The 14,555-nt window shown below is 42.4% G+C and overlaps 1 protein-coding gene and 2 long non-coding RNA genes across 9 annotated transcripts in view; 1 reads left to right on the top strand and 2 right to left on the bottom strand.

Moving 5' to 3' along the window:
* LOC147832527 (uncharacterized) overlaps positions 1-14,555 on the bottom strand; it is an 845,986-nt gene that overhangs the window by 300,038 nt on the left and 531,393 nt on the right. The window lies entirely within an intron of this gene.
* Positions 1-14,555, top strand: part of ints8 (integrator complex subunit 8) — a 158,695-nt gene that overhangs the window by 99,119 nt on the left and 45,021 nt on the right. The gene's annotated exons all lie outside the window — the stretch shown is intronic.
* The window catches only part of LOC147839580 (uncharacterized), a 175,132-nt gene that overhangs the window by 131,429 nt on the left and 29,148 nt on the right, over positions 1-14,555 (bottom strand). The gene's annotated exons all lie outside the window — the stretch shown is intronic.

Here is a 14,555-nt window from a genome sequence, read left to right as displayed (position 1 = left end):
AATGGTCAAATTGTTTGGAGTTTAATTTGTTTTAATTTCGATTAAGCATTTAAATTTCCCTATTATCATTTTATCCTAACAATATTTTAGTTATCCAAGTATAGATTATTGGTCTGCTTTTATTTCCTTTTGGTTATTATGAATTATTTTGTTACTTTCATTTTTATTAATTTTACTGCCTTCTGTCTTTTTCATTTTAATACTGCTATCCAGTTTTATTTTATTATTATTATTATTTTTTTTAAATCAAGTTCCCAATAACCTATTACATACTTAGGTCATATTTAATTTTAATTTTTTTGGTTTTGCTATTTGGGGAATAGCTTTTAATTGTTTCTATTATTATCATTAATAGCATTATTTTCTCCCTTCTCAATTTTATTTCATCTTTCTCTCCTGTCTTACTTATTCCCTCTCCTGTTAGGTTATAGGGAATTTATTACTTTATATAAGGGCTCAAATATTAGGCTGAAGCTAAATTCAGAGATATTGATCTATAGATCCCACATCTGATCAAAACATTTTGGGTTAACCCATTAATGTTTGTAGATGCCCCTAAATACTGAGGCACTCTTTTTTTTTTAAGCTGTCCTGTGCTGCTTTATACCCATAGGGGATTATTATGATTATTCTTTTTAAATTCTTTTATGCCAATTTCATTTTCCCTTTTTAGACCTCCCTCCATCACAGGATGATAACCTTCTCTATCCATCAGATACTAAAGCATACTAAGATTCCTACTCCAATTTGCTCGCCCAGAATAGTAGATCCGTAGTACTGCCTTTATCTTGAACTGTTAGAGTCCTCTGTTTTTGTGTTTGTTCACCACCAAGTTTAAATAGCTTGTAAAACCTAGTCTAAACTTAACCCACAACAGGACTTTAAAACGAACGTTTGAGACATGCCCATAGGTTTTGCTATTCTCCCTCTCTCTCTCTCTCTCTCTCTCCCTCTCTCTACCCCTCTTCTCATCTTTGTCTTTTATTTTTTATCTTTATTCATGTTTACTGATATTCATAATTTTTTTCTTTCCTTTTTTTTCCCTGTACACTCGTTCATTCGAGTGAAATGCCATTTTCGTTAGTATTATTGCTTTTTTTTTTTGAGTTACTGTTATTTTTATTTACTTAAGTATATCTCTTTACTTTGACCTGCTCAGAGACCATGCTATTGAGAACCACCAGGGTGATCTACATAATTGATTGATAACTTGCACAGCCTAGCGCGTGACTAAAAGCCTTGAGGCCATTACTTAGATTTCAACTATAATATAGCCACCCCAATTCGACATCACGGTGTCTGGCCCCCAGTGGGTCCTTAAAAGGACCAACGTCTGGCCGGCACATGTCCCCTAGCTGACAACCCTGTCAGACTAAGGCCGTACTCACACTAGGTACAGTTGCCTCGAACCGGGCCAAAGCACGCTTGTCCCCCCTCCCGTCTCCCCCGACGGCCCGCGCTCACACCATATCGGGCCTTGGCACACTTACGTCATCGCTGCTGCTCTCTTCAGTGAGAAGCGCTCTCTATGGCAAGCCTTTTTAGCATTTAAATCTTTGTTCTGACTCCATAAATATATTTAGAGATATCTCTAATTATATTTTGACTTGTCATAATTATAATTCCACTACTCAGAATGACAATTGGAGATATCTGCAATTACAATTGTACTTGTACGAAATCAGATTGGAGATATCTGCAAATATATTATGCTAAAACGTAATATGTTAAATGCTAAAACGGCTTGCCATACGCTCTCACCCAGTAGTCTCACCCTGGAGATTTCTCTAGTTATATCCTTACAGTCGTTTGTTATGCATTGACATGCAGTCAAATATTCCACCAAACAGTCCTTAGGGATGTGGGGACACGCAGTCAGATATTTTACCGGACAGATCCGCCACTTTTGGCGCTCATAAACAATCATAAAGCTCTCGTGCTGCTGGAATGAGGAGGTCTGCTGAAGGCGCGCAGCTGACGTGCAGTGAGGCGTTTGCGTCTTTAATAAACTACGGCAGTTTGCGTTCAATGAACAGTAAGAATGATTAATAAATCCATATGAAACAGTCCCTTAAAAGTCACGTCTTGCTTTCAGTTTCGGGCTTTGGCACGTTTTGCACTCACACACAAGCTTACCGCACCAAAGCCCAAGTGATCCGCGAGCTCTCTCTCTCTCTCTCTCTCTCTCTCTCTCTCTCGTGATCTCTGTCTCTCTCTCTCTTTCTCTCTCTCTCTCTCTCTCTCTCTCTCTCTCTCTCTCTCTCGTGATCTCTTGTCTCACCCAGCAGACCAGCATGTCAAGTGTGTCCAGCCCGCTGCTCACTGGGACCAACTGGAGGCCTGGTTAAGTGCTTAACCCACAACCTCCTGCCCAACGTCGCCATGGAGCTGCAGTGGCCAAGCAGAGAGCAGCTGGACATTCGCATTAATCTGCTGAGGGCGAACGACCTGGCCCGGGCCCATAACAGCCAAGCTTAGACTCAACTCTCTAGAGCCCTTACACACCTCACCCTTGCACAGGCCAGATAAATAGGAAAGGATCTCAAGCAGCTGGAGCATTGAGCCCAGGACGCATGCAAGACGACGAGGGAAAAAGACGCCGAACTTCTGGAGCAAGTGGACGAACTACAGGACAATGACCAGTGGACGATGGAGCTACAAGCAGACAACGGACACAAGGAGCGACGAGAGAAGAAAGCCAAAGATGAACTGAGTGTAAAGCTACAAAAGCTGAAACACTATTGCAAATAGCAGAACTAAAAGACAGTGAAGCTCGGGTCAAAGCCTCTAAAAGTCACCGGCAGAGGGCCTGAGCAAATTTCCAACACATAACCCAACCAAGAGACTTTAAGTATGAACTTGACAGAGTTCACCTAGAACTGTCACATTCCTACAATCCATGTGATGACCCAAAAGAGGAAGTGCCCCGATCAGCCCCAAAGCCAAGACTTTATATTCCAGAAGAGGGGGGGTGAATGCCAGCAACGCCCGTCAGTAGGGGTGTAACGATATTAAAACCGAACCGAAATATCGCGATACACCAACCACGATACGTATCGCGAAACTCTCGTGGCGTACCGCGGTACTCTCACGCCCCCTGCTGCCCATTGTTGAGGTTGACGTCACTTGTCTCTAACTAATTGAACCAATTTAAACACATCTTTATTATCATATTTGATTAAATTGTTTTAGTAATGATAAAGATTTGTTCTAAATATTATATTCTAAAGTTAGTATTTTAGTGCATGTTATGTCATGTGACTTGAATAAGCATCACACTCGTTACTACTGGACGCAGGATGGCTGCTTCACATAGTACTGAGATTGCAGATCCCCCAGACACATTCAAGTCATCTGTGTGGAAACATTTTGGTTTTTCAGTTGAGTACAGGAATAGAATTCGTGTCGTAGACAAAGCCTTACTTGTAAGGAAAAACATTTAAAAAGTGTGGTAATTTCACAATGTGAGGGTGTAAGCAACAGAACTGCCAACAAAAGTGATTTAATGTACAAAAGTAAAACCAAAATAATGCCCAAATATACAAAAAAAGAGAAATATTTACACTAATAAAAATAATATAATAAAGTAACAAATTCAAACAAAAGTATCAAAAAAAATTAGTTAAACTCGAGCAAGGGGGTGATAGTGAAGACAAACAAAATAAATAAATATAATAAAATAATTCTAACTCATGAATAACCCCTCTTACCTCGCTAAAACTGATGAAAAGAAAAAAAAGGTCTTCAGCGCCGTGCGCCGCATTCTTCCCTATACTGAATAAAATAAACAAAGATGACCTTCACCTCTTACCTGATGTCTTTAACAATACATTTTCTACGTGTTTGCAAAATGGAAATCGTATGACATTTTCCCTGTCCACCTTACACTAAGACTGAACTTGAGGAGATACAGCTATATTGTCGGAGCTAAAAAATAATATACAAATCAATTGAAATAAAAATGTACAAACCTCACAAAATTTCTTAAAGTGGGCAAAAGTAATGCAAAATAATTTTACCCAAACGAAAGTTAAGCAAAAACAACGAAAATCATAATCATGTCAGAAAAATGCACGAAAAACGAGATCAAAGGAAAAAGCGTTCTCTCTCCCGCTCTTCCTGACATGCTTTTTACTTTCCCGCACTGCGTCGCCAAATGATGATAGATCGGTCTCCTGACCAATCAGCTGTCAAAAAGGTGGACCTACAGAAATGACAGGCATCAGCTGTCGTGAAGGTTGACCTACATAAATGACCGGCATAGAGGGAGCGGGAGAGAGAAAGAGAGAGATCGGGAGGCAAACATACAGCCGGCTACAACCCTAACATTAGTTTCAGACACAACCGCAATGTATTTTACTGGTGAATATGTCATGAAAAAACACTTTACAAACACATTATATGTATATTTTTCATTAATTTAAACGGAAACCTATCTATCTAAATGAAACCATATAATAAAAAATGAGCGTCTGTGTCAGCACAGAGATCAAGCCTCTCATCGGAGAATATGAATATTATGGTGTTTTTGAAGAAGATCTTCACTAGTCTACACTGCAGTTATTTATTTAATTTTAGTTTACTTAGTTAAGATGGCTGCACTAAAGAGAATAGTTTTTTTTTTCTGACTAGTCTATATTGGAGGTATTTATTAAATTCTAGTCGTTTACTCGGGTATCCTGACTGTACTAAAAATGCAATGACAAAGTTAATAAAGAAAAAGTTAAGATGTTCTTGTTATTAAGTGAATTGTCCCTTAGCATTGCTGTTAGCATGACATCAACCCTAACCCCACAGCAAACAGAAACCGAACCGTACCGAACCGAACCATGGCTCCAAAACCGTGAACCGAACCGAACCGTGCCTTTTGTGTATCGTTACACCCCTACCCGTCAGCAACACAGGGCAAGGACTCCCTCCAAAGGGGTCTCCCACGACAGACACAATCTGTCAACCAAAGACTTGAACCAGCTGGCTAGGGAAATGCCAACTTTCACCCCAAACGCTGCTGGAGGTGACGACACCACTCCTACTTTTAAGACATTGACTTTTACACAGACGAGGCCAAGTGCCACTACCTGTGACAAAATATATCTGCTAAGAATTACTTTGAGCCGTGAGTCAAGAAGTTTCCTGAATCAACAGCCCTGTGCCATCAAAGCAGATTACCAAAAGCAAAAGCTCTTACTAGAGTGTTTTTCTGACCCCGTGTCAGAATAAGGTCTGATTGTTGCCATGGGTCTCAGAACAGCCACGAGACCTTACAGGCAAACTACAGTCGACTGTACCAACCCTACTGGGTGACAGGAAATGAACCAGGACGAAGGACTTAACCTTTAAGATCTTCTCTCCCTTAAAACCTGCTTCCTGTGAAAGGACGCTCAGAGATACACTAGGACAGGCCACGCTCCACAAACAGCCCAAAAGGAGCCTGCCAGCCTGCAGTAACTAGGAGCTCAAGCAACCAGCATCCAGCTCGTTACATGCCAGACAAGACCAAGTTTGAAAACTTGACACCTAATGACAGCACAGTGGCATGATAAACAGCAGAATGGCTGAAAATCTTAAAGGGGCCCTACAAGAAGTCAAGCCAGACTCCTTATGACTAGGGGGGAGGCCCAAAACCATTTCCCCCCTGAACACCTGCCTTCTGCTCCATCCCCGCCGAGTACTGTGACTCCAACTCAAACCAAAGACTGTGTATCCAACTATAGCGTCACGCTTCCCACAAGCAACAACCACTGCCACCCTGCATACAACCTCAGGTACCCGAAAACACTGTTCTGGTTTTCTGTTTACCTTATGAGCCACAGCCTACCAACCAGCCCCACCTGCTTACAAGCAACTGCTCAGGCCCCTGCACTTCAACTCTTGGGGAACCTGATCGAAAATTACGTGGCAACGATGCTCTACTCGGCTGTAACCTTGGGGATGAAAAAAAAAAGACGAGAAATACTGGTCAGGGCGGGAGCAGGCCTCACAGTAATGTAATTTTCTCTGTTTGAGTAACTCAAAGCAAGAGCTCAGAGACTAAACTGGACACTTAAATGCCAACAATGCAGGCTGAATGCGCAATCATACAGCCAGACTGAGGTTTATCTTACGTACATCGCTCCCATTCAATTGACTATTGTCCCCATGACTGCAGTGCACCCCTTGTACACGTCACCAATGGACACATGCCCGCTGCTGATGGGTAAAGATCTGCTGGATTTGTTTTGAACCTCTTTTGAACTTTAAACCTCTCAAAATTTGGGCCCAAGTGCCAGAACCCTTTCTCACAGCCATCAGGTCCACCCCAACAGACTGTTAGGTCACCAAGGTCGCAGGAAACCGCGAGAACCCAAGCTCAGTAACAGAAACGGGGTCAAGGTCGCTACTCTGCAGCCTTCAACCAGCCAGCAACCCTAATACTTGCTGCCCCAGGCCTCAAGAGGCTTAATGTTGAATAACCTGAATGTGAACGACACTGTACTGGCATTATGGGCAGACAGCTCAGCAGCCATCAGCCTCGCACCGTGCAGCTCTCCGTCTTAACACACCCCAGACCTGTGTTCAACGAAAAATCATACACGCTACTATCCAAATGATGAACTCTCACGCATGGCAACTGCCAACAGCATTTGCGCATTGAACTTGAACCGGAACGGCAAATGGTTGACCCATCCCTTCCTGACTCTCACGGCCCTACCGCACGATGTCCACATCGGAGCTGATAGCCTGGTTCATCTACAGGTATATATAGACACCCTTAACGACCGGTTATAGACACCCACAGTTCTCACAGCCAACCACTATGGCTGTCACCCTCAAGAAGCCTCACTCAGGCCAGACCATGCCAGAGGTCTGCTCCATCATCAGCAAAAACTCTGTGGTGCCAGCCTATACAAACGAGTGCTCTATATGGCTCTCCGTACGAAAGGCCGAACTCTAAACCAATACATTGGGTTTCTTCCAACTAACAAAAGGCATAAAACTGGGCCTCACCCTGGAAGCCATACCCTTAATTGAACTATCCTCATGAACAGTATATGTCTTGTTGTATAGCTGCATGGCAACTGACATAAAGATCCCCAAAGACTATCGACTGGGACGATTGGTCAGCCACGACTTCCATGACTTTGAACTTTTGAGGCCAATTATTGGCCTCATCCTACATGCAACGACACCAGAGGGGAGCTTAGGAAGCACAGACTATACTGTTCAAGCTCATCACACTCACGTCTGTCTTGCCAATAAACAAAGAACAGGTATGCAGAAGTGAGCTCACTGAGGACTAACTCCTTGCCGTGTGCCCAGTCACTTATCACCCCATCACTAAGATGGAGGAAGACATGGCATTTTCCTCTACAGAACGGACACGCTGAGGCCACGCAGGATGATGTCAACCGACAAACTTCAGCACATCCTTTATGATTACAACAGTGCCTTCGCTAATGACTCTTTAGACTGCGCTCCCACTGACCTTCACATGGTACGCATTCCAACATCTCTGAATGCACCCCACCTGTTTGTTGAGCAGTACAAATCTCCACTGCTTCACATTAACCTGTGCAGGAAATATTTAACTCCATTCTGAAAAAAGACATCTGTCTATGTAACAGCACCTACTTGGCACCCATCTGGCCCATCCTCAAGCCAAACAACAAATGGTGCCTGACTATAGAACGCTAAATCAGCAAGTGCCATTGTCACGAGGACCAATGATACCACTGGAACAGGAAGTGCCCAGAATTCAAGGACCAACCATCTTCTCAACGCTTGATGTGGTCCCCGCCTTTTGATGGGTAAAGATCTGCTGACCAGCAAATGACCAGCATAAGCTAGCTTTCACCTTGAACAACAGACAATAAACAATCATGAGGTGCCCCATCGGCTATGCCAACTCACCAGCCGAATTTAACACCTTCCTGAACAAAGCATATCCCAATGCTAATGTTAGAGGCAACCTCACTGACGTCGATGACATCTTCATGAAAAGTAACACTATGTCTGGCCACTGTGTCTGACCAAGGAGATAGACCATGTCCTACACCAGTTGACCGTTGCTAGCGCGAAGACTACCGCCTACCAAGGTCCCCGAACTGAGCAGCAACCTAAGTGGGTGCAAATACTCCATACACGTCATTAAGAACTTTTCAAACACTTCTAGATCTGTGACCACTCTGTTCAAAAAGGGCTGCCCTTTGTTTGACGGAACTTCAACAGCTGGCCATGACTGAACTGAGACGACGCCTGTGCATATGCAAGTAAAACACTCCTTGTGCCAGAATGCAAATACTAAAACTGTGAAATAGCATCGCCCGCACAGTAGATGCCATTTCAGTAGCGATTCGCCAACTTCCTTGGAGCACAAAAGTCATCATAAAGTACTGCCACCAACCTGTCATGTTACTGAACAGTCAGCGCATCCGGGATGGCATAGGGACTAACACCACTACAACCATGCGGCAGATGGCCCCCCAGGGCCACTATATTGACACGCGTTACACCTTAAGCCAAAAATCCACGCTGGGCAACGGCCTAGCTGTTTACCAAGACTGTGCATCTGACAGGCCATCTGCAATGCCATAGTGGATGAACCCCAGCCACCTCTGGCAGCCTGTCATTCAAGTACTTTAAGTACTGGGATGAGAATGCGTGCCAAGGTATGCCCACAGCCCATGTTGATGGATGCTTCCACAACCATTGCAGTATGCAGAAATGACAGCCTTCTTTGTAACCCTTCAAATCGCAGCAGCCCATGACATCAGAGTGCACTTTGCTGCACAGACTCCAACTTGCTAGACTTGCCACCTCCCATGGTGGAAACAAAGGGCTTCAAAACTCCACCCCCCACAGTTGATGACCACATCACCGACAACCACATGGTGGTTGTTCACTGGAAAAAGATAAGGACATTTCAAACTTTCAGACCCCGACAAGGACCTGAATGACCAGACAGATGCCCCTACAAAGAAGGGCGCACCACATGGTGAACCATGGTCACCACCCAACCAAAACCCTGAGATATGGCAGCTGTAACCGGCAGCCAACAACCCTGCCTAGCCCGAACACTGCTGCCACATCCAATCTCACCAGCCCAACATATGTTGACAAATGACATTGCGAACATGCAGGCGTCTGAGTCCTCTAGTCAGACCAGTTTTATTTTTTTTTTCTTGTTTAGTTTGTTTTTCCCACCACCTTACTCAGGTCACCATGGCACAAAAAGCCATGTACAATGCACTGAAACAAGTGGCATACTGACCCAGCACACAGCAAAACATGCCCAATGTGCAGCCAGTTTCAACCATCGAACCTGATTCACTGAGCACCACAGCAGCACAGAGAAACCATCCTCGTATGGTCAGACACCCAGATGGATCGGGTGGAACACTTCCATGGGCTCACAAGGAGCAACAATTTTTTTTGTGTGTTTTTCTCTCTCTCTCTTTCTTCTCCTCAAATTCATATGCCAGTTCACCAAGTGGGTAGAGTGTCTCTCAGCACCGATGACACAGCCCAGACCATGGCATATCTTCTGATTATGCAAACAACTCAGACTGAGAAACTCACTGCACAACCAACATCACGCAGGAAGTGCAAAGACTCCTGGTGGTATTATGCTCAACTGCATAGCAGCCAACCTTCAAATCTGCTTATCACAACCAGATTAAAAGACATTTGGTCACAAGCCAGAAAAGGGGGAAAGAGACCCCGCAACCGGTGTCACAGTGAAATGTCCAGCCAAGCACAGCGATCGCAGACATCACCTACTCTCTCCCCTATTCTCTCTCTCACTTCCTCTTCTACACAGGATACAGCCACGACCCTGTATCTCAGCCTCACCAGAGGACCACTGCAACCTCACAACTATACTTCTCTATCACTCATCTCTGGACAACTGCTGGACAACCAACACTCTGCCTCCCGACAGCAGGGAAATACACAAAAACAAGGGCTTTGCCATTCAATAAGATGCAAGCACCAGTGGACAAGCACGCCGATGAACTCCCCCTTAAAGCTTTCAAGCGCGAAACCAGGAAGGGGTGGGAGGAAAGAGCATGAAGAAACCATGTCAACACTGCTTGAGTCTAAACCACGACCCGACGACCCAGGAACGGAGGTCGAGGAAAACCCACCTCCAGCTTAACCTGTACGTCAAGTTAGATCTCAACCAACAAGGTTTTCTCCAAACCTACTTTGTTGCGAGGGGGGTATTTGTAGCTTACAGTCCATAGGTAAAACTACTTATTGATTTTAAAAAATGGTCTGGTTTCAGTCTACAGGACAATTTCGATCACCCGGTGCCAGGGAGTCTACTGGGTGAGACAGAGATCATCCCTGGCCGACAATTTAGTTACTCTGGGGCACACAATATATGCGATATATATACATATATATATATATATATATATATATATATATATATATATATATATATATATACACACACACACACACACACATTACATTACATTAGACCTATTGTTTACATTCATAAAATTTATATCATTTGCTAATTAATAACTTCATGTGAAACTGAATCTACCTCATTTCGGAGTCTGCTACTGTCCACCAGTTACTGACACATGCTTTCTGAGCCTTTAAAAATGAATGAACAAACAAATGAACGAACGGACGAACAAGCGAGTGGTTTTCCACCAAGGCAACCCAGGTGCTGAAATATAATTGGCTAAACTGGCATTAGGCAAGTTAAAATTACCAAAAACAAAGACAGCGTTTTGGCACAAAAAGCTCATTTTCATAGCAGAATATCTGGCTAAAGCATTATTATTTTAAAGAACTTCTGTCTGGACTACACAGATGACAGTACATCTACTGTATAACGCATGGCACTTTATGCTAAACCTCTGCACTTTCCACTGCACCGGTCTCCTTTATGGTGCTAATCGTGACTTTGTGACAGTCCTTTCACAGCAGCTGTCACTCAACTCAAACCCGGAGAAGAGACGAAACGACAATGAAAGCTCCTGACCTGCTTGTTCGGGTCATAACACTCTGGATCTTCCTCGCTGCTGTTTATCGCCATGCGGAGCTACTACTCCAGTATTCGGCAGAGGAACTTCTTCAACTCCGCTCCCACTTCTCGGAGACTCCGTCAACGCTGCGCTTTCATTCGGACATCGCGGTCCGGCCACGTCGGAGATATATTCACAGAGGATCCCGACGGTCCTACAACATTGACAACTCATCCCAAATACGGTCTTTCTGGTCGTCCAACCCTCGCCAGGCATCAAGGTCAGTAAGATCCATTGACCGTAATGTACTCACATACCCAGCAAACTCCGCTTCCAACGAAGCATGCAAAAACAATCTATCTTTTGGACTACTCAACATTCGCTCGTTATCTAATAAAAGTCATCTGCTGCAAGACGTACTGTCTGACCATAAGTTTGATTTCCTCTGTCTTACTGAAACTTGGCAAAGACATGATGATTTCTATTATTTTAACCAAGCTGTTTTACCAGGCTACAAATAAATTTGTAAACCCCGCACTACTGGACGGGGAGGGGGCGTGGCGATACTCTATAAGGAGAAATGGAAGGTATCTCAAGTAACTGTGTCTGAATACCCCTCTTTTGAGTCAGTCATCATTAAAATTAATGGGGCAGTTCCGACTATTCTTGCTGCAATATACTGTCCTCCTAAACGCAGTTCAAGCTTTTTAACTGAACTTTCTGAGTTTTTAACTGAGCTGTGCTCCTTGTCTCCTAATGTTATTATGCTGGGTGATTTTAATATTCATATTGATGCTGGCAACAATATTAATACAATCGACTTTTTATCCTGCTTGGACAGCTTTGGAATGCAGCAATTTGCTAATTTCCCTACACACACTAAAGGCCATACCCTTGATCTCATCTGTTGCTCTGGAATAATCCCTAACAAATGTACTGTTTCTGATCTTCTTGTATCTGACCATTTCTTAGTGTCTTTTTGTGCTCAGCTTGCAGTTTTTAAATTGCAGTCACCCCGGACAATCAAATTTAGAAACGTTAAGAACATTGATTTATTACATTTTTCAGATGTACTTAATAGTTTTGCATACAATGTGGACTCATCTTCTGCTGATGCTCTGGTGTCTATTTACAATAGTAGACTATCTGAAATTTTGGACACTTTTGCACCTTTACAAACCCGGACTGTCTCTTTTTCTGTTTCTGCTCCTTGGTTTACTTCTGATCTGCATCAACTCAAAATTAAGGTCGCAGGTTGGAACGGTTGTATAAGAAGTCTGGGTTAACTGTCCACAAAGAAATGTTTACAGAACATGCTCATCATTATAAGGAAGCATTACTTAAAGCAAAATCTGACTATTATGCTAACAGAATAGAATCTAGTCAGGGTAACTCTAGATTACTCTTCTCTGTAGTTAAAAAATCATTAAGTTTTCCTGACACATCACTTTCTTCTTCAACTGAGTTATGTAACAGCTTCCTGTCTTTTTTTGAAACAAAAATTAAGGGCATTCATAATCAATTACATACAAATAGTTCAGCCCCTGACTTCAGTCAAAATGTTTCTGAAATCATCACACATTTTTCTTTTGATACTTTTACCTTACCATCTACCGCTGAAATAATTGGTCATATACAGAAATCTAAAATTACCAACTGCCTGCTTGATCCACTTCCTACATGCTTAGTTAAGACCCGTCTTCCATCATTGTCCACACTGATTACTAAACATTATTCACAAATCACTGGATTCTGGATCTGTCCCATCTTTACTTAAAACTGCTGTAATCACCCCAGTACTAATAAAACCTGGAGCTGATTCATCCAATTTGGCCAACTATAGACCAATTTCCAATTTGCCATTTGTCTCAAAAATACTGGAAAAATGTGTTGCGTCTCAACTCCATAAATATCTTGCTAATAACAATTTGTTTGAGCTCTTCCAGTCTGGTTTTCGTCCCAACCACAGCACTGAGACTGCTCTTGTCAGGATTACTAATGATCTACTACTGGCAGCAGACTCTGGTTTACTGTCAATTCTTATTCTCCAGGACTTGAGTGCAGCCTTTGACACGGTTTCGCAGGTTCTTTTGAATAGGCTTGCCTCACTAGGGATCTCTCGCACCCCTCTTTTATGGTTGAAGTCATATCTTGAAGATCGATATCAGTTTGTTCAAATTAAAGATTTTAAGTCAAGATCGCAGATTGTCACTACTGGTGTCCCACAGGGTTCTGTACTAGGTCCACTCCTGTTTATCATATATCTACTGCCTCTTGGTCACATTTTCAGAAAATACAACATACAATTTCACTGTTATGTTGACGACACTCAACTCTACCTGTCCACCAAGCCCTCCTGTTCTTTTCCTCCTCCTGCTTTGAGCAGATGTTTAGCTGAAATAAAAATCTGGCTTTCAGCTAACTTTTTAAAATTAAACAGCGACAAAACTGAAGCTCTTCTCATCGGCACTAAAAGTGTTTTGGATAAAGCTGATAATTTCACTATAGACATTGATAACAGTACAAATTTTCCCTCCATGCAGGTAAAGAGTTTGGGTGTTATCTTGGATAGCACACTCTCATTTGAAGGTCACATTAATAATATTACACGTACTGCATATTTCCACCTGCGTAATATCACTCGTCTCCGCCCTTCTCTCACAACTAATAACACAGCCATTCTTATCCACGCATTAGTTACTTCACGTCTTGACTACTGTAATGCACTTCTTTCTGGACTTCCTTCCAAACTTCTCCATAAACTCCAACTGGTTCAGAACCATGCAGCTCGTGTCATCTCTTGGACCCCATCTTACGAGCACGTCACACCACTCCTCTATCAGCTTCATTGGCTTCCAGTAAAGTATCGAATTGATTTTAAAATATTACTTCTAACTTTCAAGGCACTTCATAATCTCGCTCCTCAATATCTCACTGAACTTCTCCATATCTACACCCCTTCTCGTACCCTTAGGTCAGCTAACAACTTCACTCTGGCACCACCTCGCACTCGACTGAGCAAAATGGGAGACAGATCTTTTAGCTCTATGGCTCCTAGGCTATGGAACTCACTTCCAGTAGATCTTAGGAGCAGTGATAGTCTTCACAATTTTAAATCACGTCTAAAGACCCATCTTTTTAAGCAGGCTTTTACTTAACAATTTTTTTTATCATGTTTTTATTATGTTCTTTTATATTCGCTATTGCGTTTTAAATTGTTTGGTCAATGATTGTTTTTAGTAATGTTTAAGTTGTTTAGCATGTCTGCTGATGCTTACTGTAAGGCGAACTTAGGTATCCAGAAAGAGGCCATTTATAAATAAAATGAATTATTATTATTATTGTTCAGGTATACAAGTATGTTAATGGTTCTTAAATATATGCAAGCATATTATGTTTTTTTTTTCTTTACAAGAGTCACAAACTTACTCACAGCACCTTTAACTGTTAACATTTTTATTCTGACTACTTATTGTATGCATTTGAAATGTAGAGGTGGGTTGTTTTGTAATGTGCCCATATGTAACTAAAAGAAAATTTTTTTGATGTTACATGTTTTTAAATTGTTGTACTGTACTTAGTTTTCTATTG

Source organism: Danio rerio, chromosome 19 (genome assembly GCF_052040795.2).
Source record: "Danio rerio strain M-AB ecotype USA chromosome 19, GRCz13ab, whole genome shotgun sequence".
Taxonomy (NCBI): Eukaryota; Metazoa; Chordata; class Actinopteri; order Cypriniformes; family Danionidae; genus Danio; species Danio rerio.
The sequence above is the reverse complement of the archived record's forward strand: the minus strand, read 5'-3'. Positions and strand labels throughout refer to the sequence as shown.